Source organism: Malurus melanocephalus, unplaced genomic scaffold, assembly GCF_030028575.1.
Source record: "Malurus melanocephalus ecotype Western Australia unplaced genomic scaffold, MMel_1.1 scaffold_333, whole genome shotgun sequence".
NCBI classification, from domain to species: Eukaryota; Metazoa; Chordata; class Aves; order Passeriformes; family Maluridae; genus Malurus; species Malurus melanocephalus.
The window spans coordinates 501,102-507,101 of record NW_026623565.1 but is presented as its reverse complement, the minus strand read 5'-3'; positions in this window follow the sequence as shown (position 1 = coordinate 507,101).

Below are 6,000 nucleotides of genomic sequence, written 5' to 3'. Positions count from 1 at the left end.
GGGGGGGAAGCAGTCAACCATAAATCAAGACCAAAATTGCTTTGGATTTTAAAAGCTTATGCAATTTCTACCATGAGTCTGTAGCTAAATCTGTTCCAGTTTCATAGACCCATAGATAAAATAACAAAAGACAACAGACCCCTTAAAACAGCAACAAATGCTGTTGGCTTAAGACATTCCAAGCACTTCCTTTGACCCTCTAGTCTGAAGCATTAGTTGAATCTCTCTAGAATCTATATCAAGGCAGCAACCCCTGACTGACAAACATTGAAGAAATTGAGGAAAAGCTTATTGTGAGAATGCATAAAAGGCTAACAATATGAGAAATAATCTAAATAGGAAGGGCTTATTACAAGGGTATGAAAAGTACTCACTCTGAAACCTTGTCAGCCAAATTTGATGAAGTGATGGTACAGCCTAGACTTGTAAAAATATTTGTGTAACACTTAAGTGGTTAATTTTTAATAATAAAACACTACAGTTAAGATAGACTTTCTACCTTAAACAAACAAAACATTGTCAGCTCTAACACTTGCATTACGAATTCTGTTGTTTCTTTAASCTCAAGACTCTAGAAACAGAAACAGAAGCCTTTTGGCTTTCATTTGAAAGGAACTGCAAATATTATAGTGTAGAAAAAGTTGAAAACACACCTTGAWTCAACCCTGAGCAGAAAGACAAGAAAAGACACAAAATGGAAAGTAATAGACTACTGAGAATGGATGTAGAAGGAATATATCTGAATCACTATGGCACTGGGCCCAAACTTGAAGGAGCAAGATTCCAGCACTGCTCTGAAGTGCTGCACACCAGCTTCTCAGCCAACTTGTGCTGCACTGTGGGGAGATATTCACAGGGAATACAGATATCTAGCTGTGAAAACATCCTCCTAGGCAAATGCTAACAAATTAAACACATTTTAAACAAGGGAGGAAAAGGAAGAAAACCTGAAAATGTTTGATTTTTAGGGGAAGTTGCCTTGCTTAAGATAGTGAAGGAAAATATTACTTCCCTTTGCATCTGAGCCCATGAATGTTTGAAATGAAAAATGCTTTATCAAGGATGATCAGATTAAGGAAAAGGACAATAGCAATGTTATGCTTTTTCTCATGATGATCTGCAGTAGATGATCTCTGCTGTCCACTTTTCTCAGCAGGAATCCAATCAGGAACTGTTCACATTGTCATATCCAGCCTACTGTGACTTCATTTTTTTATTAGCTGAGAGGATTACTTAATGTAGTCCTAAAAAATAATACTTTATATGAATCTGTACTTGTTCTGTTAATTTGCTTGAATTAGTGTAATACATAAACAGTCTTAAAAATTAATGTGAAAATGGTCAATGTAAGAAAGTAATAAAGTTTGAAAAAAACTACTTCAAAAATACCATGAGTAAAAAAAAAACCCATCTCATGTGTTTGATTTCTCAGTATGAAAAGAGGGAAAATAAGAGAACATCTTGCTTATGTTGAATTWACTGCTTTTACGAAATAGAAATGTTATTTTCAGTACTTTTGCAGCACTACTGAGACTGATTATAACCACATTAAAAAGATACTTATTGAAAACCAGGAGACAAAAACTCAAATATTTCAAGAATGCAGTTATGTGAAGAAATCTAAGGTCACAGCAAACTAAGCCCCGCAACACTGATCTAGCTACTGAAAATAAACCCTACAATACTGACCTACCGAAACAGCTGCATTTCAGCTAAAAGRAAAAGGTTAAAATTTGATAAGATGAAGCTTAAAGATGCAATAAAAATAGTTGTTCTAAACCAATCCATGAATAGTTCTACTTCAAGAGGGAGTAATTCTGCCAGTGATGTTACAGGAAATAAACTGCTTCACCCAATGACTACCACACATTAGTCACTTGGATTATGCTGGTTATAAAATGGCAACCTGTTCTGGAAAGTGCAGCTGGAAAGAGGTGCAAAGGACTCCAAAACATKAATTTCTTCAGTAAAACCAAAAAGCGGTTAAAGGCATACACCTTCCTCCTCAGTGACTCACACACATATCCTGGGGAGATGCTAGAGACCTAGGAGATGCTACCCTATGCTCTGCTTCCTAAGCAATGGCTCTCTTGTAGCAGCCTGCTTGAGATACTCTCTCTTTCTATTTAGATGGCAATCCTTCAGGGAGAAGGAAACACCCCCTGTGATGTTCCACTTGTGCTGTATCTTGTCATGTGCTCTGTAGGTACAACTTTCATGTAGGAAAACCTACCCGTTGTGACATTCCATACAAGGAAGGGTAGGTTTTGGGGGAAGTTCCTTCTTTAGCTCAAATATTAATTAAACTGTAGTCTGCAGCAGAAGTGGCAGCACTTATCTTACTTAGTTATAGCAAGTTCTTAGCTGTTGYAATTGTAAAAGTCATTCATGAACACATAAATAGTTCTTTTCAATTATAAGACAAGTTTGGATTACCAGCACATACTTTGGCTCAGTATTTCATGTCCATCTCTGGTATTAAGCTGCAATTAGTGATCTATTCCCTCTGGGTTTAATAGCAGTATATTTTCAGCTGCAGAGTTGCTCTGGTGATGGCATACTTAAATTACTTGGCCACATGGGAAACTTTAGAGAGAGTGAGTGACATTACTTGGCTGTGTGGAACATAGGATAACAGTTTAAATGGAAGGAAAAACAGCCATTTTTGATAGATAGTGCTACAGAGACATCACTTAGGAGTGTATACTGGATTTTACCTTCCCTCTAAATTTAATTTTAATACTCAAATAACGACATGCTAAAACAGCAGTCTAATCTACAGAAGAGTAATTTGTTATTTTTTGGCATTTCAAGCTGACTGCTCTCACTAACACACCTTTTTCTGCCAGACTAGCACTGAAACAAGATATATCATTCTCATAAGAACACTTTGAGAATAATAAATATTTTAAATTAGTACTTAAGAAAAGTTTCTGTTCTACTTGGGTTTTAAAACACCATGGAGTCGTGTTGCATATTATATATATATATATATATATATATATATATATATATATATATATTTGCATATTAATATTTGATKTCACCTTACAAGTCTGTGTTGTTTAAAGTTCCATTTTTTTTCTGCCTTACTGAAACATAGCTCTACTTTGAGGAACAATTTTATAAAGTAACATGAGTTTACTCTGATCAAGTGTGCTCATCTCACCATGGGAGCTGTGTGATTGTTTTTTCTAGCTCTAAGAGTTTGTCTAGATACAATGTAGTCTTCATACATGTGTGCTTTTGTGTAGCAGAACATGCACGYAATGAGATTGAGACCACCTCACCCTTTGGCCCCACTATCATCAAATCCTTAGTCTCTAAACACTGACAATAAACAAAGACCTGAAAATAACTGATGAAAAATTTCACTGTCTATTCTAAAATGGTATAAGCTGAGAGCTCTATTCATGGTTTAGTTACCCACATAAAACCAACCCACATCTATTTTATAAATATTTACTGTAGAGGTTCATTATAATGCTTGCTTGCTACAAACAAGGATAGTTTGATATACGGAAGTGACATCTCTATTTAACTATACTAGCTGATATAAGCAGACAGGACATGAAGAATATTGGTGTTCTTGAAAGCCTGCCTGCTTTTCACTAAGCTAATTAGATGATGTGATAAGAGCTCATCTGCTCAGATACAAACTTTGTTTCACCTAGTTACATGCTCACAGCTTTAAGAGCAYTACTGGTAGAACACAAACATCATATTCCCATTTTTCACCTTTCTATACAAAGGACAAAGATGCCTGTAAAAAATGGTCATCTGCCTCAAATAATCATGTTTCATTTACTTAGAATTAGGTCAATAACAGGAGCAGAAATWCAAGTAGTGGAATTAGCTAATACCAATGAGATTTACAAAAGCAGACCCTATAATTAGGAGACAGCAGTACTTTTAATTGTATATTCTCCTGAAATGCAGTGACTGAACACTAAATATATATCCTGACATATATCCTACATGCGTGATGTGATTTTAGGGGTTTTCCTGTCTGGGGCCGGGAGCTGGCCTTAATGATCCATATGGATCCCTTCCAACTCATAATATTCTGTGTACTCCAAAATTTCAGGTGTACATTTCTTCATCTGTTAGATATTAGAKATTAAATGATAGTTTCTCCACACATCACCATTTGTAAACTATTTTGAATTTTATATGAGCAYAGGGTGATAAAAGATCTAAAACTGGAATGCTTACAAATCATACTTCTTCCTGGTGATCCAAAAGTCAATGAGCAGACCTGAAGTTGCCTGATTTTTCTGCTCTGTCAAAAGCTCATTCTTTCACTTGTGTGTGAAATGGAAACCTTTCCAATTGTTCATATTAGAGTTTGAGCTTTCACTTTCCTTTCATTTCTCTTCATTTTCATTTAGAACTGACAACAATGCAAAGAAATGTTTGGGGTGTAACTTTCAAGGCTCACAGGGCCCCTAACCCAGATATCAGCARCAACTGGATTATGAACATATTTTTGTATATCTGCACACTGATTGAGGTTGTCATGAAAATTCAAAGTCTAAACTATTAGATTAAGTATTGCTACCTGGGCTGTGCTGCTTGTCACCACAGACAGGGAAGTGATAGATAACGGGTCCCTCTCTCACAGCATTCCTGCTGTTCTGCTCTAAGGCTGCTKGTCCAGCTGCCTCTGCTGAAGGAAAAGGAACAGGCTGTATATCAAACTTGGAATATTGGAGGTATCTGCTGTCTGTGTTCATATTCCCACTATTCACCCTAACCCAGTTTGTTGGATCTTGTGTCTAAATGACCATGTCGGTGGTTATGCTGAAATATCCTCTAGTCTCATTGTTTCTACCCTTCTATTTTCTTTTGCAATGTATCCTTCAAATATCAATYATCTGCAATACTCATTCATAAAGCTATCACACAATTCATCATTTAACCCTTTCTGTTTTACCAAGACACTGACAATTTCAAGGTTTACAATTGCAGTCATGTGAGAGAAGAGCTCACCACTGAAGGATGTATTCATTTGCAGATTGTATCTGCAGAAGGCTACAAGGTTTTGACTGTTCTAGTTAGACTTTTTAATTACACTTCATCCTTGCCCCCAGCTTCCATAAAGCAGTACTTACATGACAAAGAGCCATGCAAAGCTGTCTGTACAGGAGTGAATTTTACCTTTGGGGATTAATTATAAAGAGGCTTTGGTGATGAACAATTTTGCAATGTTTCAATAAGATAGTTAAATCTCCCCAATGTGTTAAAAAAATTAATTCAAAATGTCAGATTTTGATGGGGTTGTGGTATCAAACTGTAAGCATCTGTGACTATTTTAATTTCTCTTTACCCCCAAATTAATATGAGATGAAACATACAGGGAAACCAGCAGTAATAATTCCTGTAGCTTCAAAAAAATTGTACTGACTTTGTACCAGAGCCATTTCTAAGTAACAGGCACTCTGATCCCATAAAAATTAGCTAGGACAGACAGCTAAAATTAACTAAATTGAAACTATCCCTCAGTGCTCCAGCTTCTGTCCTCAATCAGCTTGGAGTTTTGATCCAACCCTTGTTCAGAAAACTGAAAATGTTTCTATAAAATCGAGTACAAATCCACATAAGAAGTAATCTCTTGGCTGGAAAGTCACTTTCATAGAGAAGACAAAACAGTACCATTAATGCAAAAATAACATCCTTGAAAGTTTGATGAAATAGGATCCTTGGCTTACCTGGTTCAATTTCATTTGGAAAAATAAAACATCTGCAAGGGAGGGAGTGGTGCAAAACTARTCTCTACAGCATATCTGATTTCTAGGCAGTACTTTTAGAGGGACTCAGAGTTCAAAACCTAGGCAGCTCTAAAATTGAGCTGGGAATGCTTGCTTTCTCTTTTTCTCTTCCTTCTCTCTGGAATCTGCTCACCAAGCTTTTTAGTTGTTACTTCTTTTTCCTTTCATGGCTGGAGAAGTCTCTCAAATAGGAGAAAACTTGAAACTATAACAAAAATTATGTTAATTT